Below are 1,062 nucleotides of genomic sequence, written 5' to 3' on the forward strand. Positions count from 1 at the left end.
GAAGTCCAGCAGGCCTAACTTAGAGAACGCTCCCTATCTGTCAGGTCACATTTGATGAGCTCTAAAGAAGGCTCGACAGGCCTGTTTTAGGGGGTGAATATCTGCTCTTCCCCTTGTCCAGAGACCCCATTGTGAGTTACCATTCGAAAGTCATCTGTCCCCTCCTGGAGTGGACCAAAGGCATTAGGAGCCAGTGGGAAAAAGTTTGAGCTTTGCCGAGCTGATATCGGATGCTGAACAATAATGTCTGTTTTGTTACGTATATTTTGCTGGAATGGAAAATGTTATTTTGGTTCCCCATGCAGCCTATAGGGCAGCATTTTGCAAATTGGGAATCTTGTCTAAAGGGTGATTTTCTAAGACTATACTTTCAGGGATCATTTCTATAGTGTGTTACTAGAGAAGTTTCTCTGAATGTGTAGAGCACCAATTTTCGCAGTCTACCCATCTGACAAAGGGCTGATATCCAGAATTTACAAAGAACTCAAACAGATTTACAGGAAAAAAACAAACAAGCCCATTCAAAAGTGGGCAAAGGATATGAACAGATACTTTACGAAAGAAGATATATATGAGGCCAACAATCATATGAAAAAATGCTCATCGTCACTGGTCATCAGAGAGATGCAAATCAAAACCACATTGAGATACCATCTCACGCCAGTTAGAATGGCGATCATTAAAAAATCTGGAGACAACAGATGCTGGAGAGGATGTGGAGAAAAAGGAACACTTTTACACTGTTGGTGGGAGTGTAAATTAGTTCAACCGTTGTGGAAGACAGTGTGGTGATTCCTCAAGGCGTTAGAAATAGAAATTCCATTTGACCCAGCAATCCCATTACTGGGTATACATCCAAAAGTCTGTAAATCGTTCTACTATAAGGACACGTGTACATGAATGTTCATTGCAGCACTGTTTACAATAGCAAAGACCTGGAATCAACCCAAATGCCCATTGATAATAGACTGGATTGGAAAAATGTGGCACATATACACCATGGAATATTAGGCAGCAATCAGAAATGATGAGTTTGTGTCGTTTGTAGGGACATGGATGAAT

The 1,062-nt window shown here is 41.1% G+C and overlaps 1 pseudogene; it reads left to right on the forward strand.

The window, feature by feature from the left end:
* The first annotated feature begins 358 nt into the window (after positions 1 to 358).
* Positions 359 to 432, forward strand: LOC144577214 (small nucleolar RNA U3; annotated as a pseudogene).
* Positions 433 to 1,062: the final 630 nt, after the last annotated feature.

This window comes from Callithrix jacchus, chromosome 7, assembly GCF_049354715.1.
Source record: "Callithrix jacchus isolate 240 chromosome 7, calJac240_pri, whole genome shotgun sequence".
In the NCBI taxonomy this organism is placed as follows: Eukaryota; Metazoa; Chordata; class Mammalia; order Primates; family Cebidae; genus Callithrix; species Callithrix jacchus.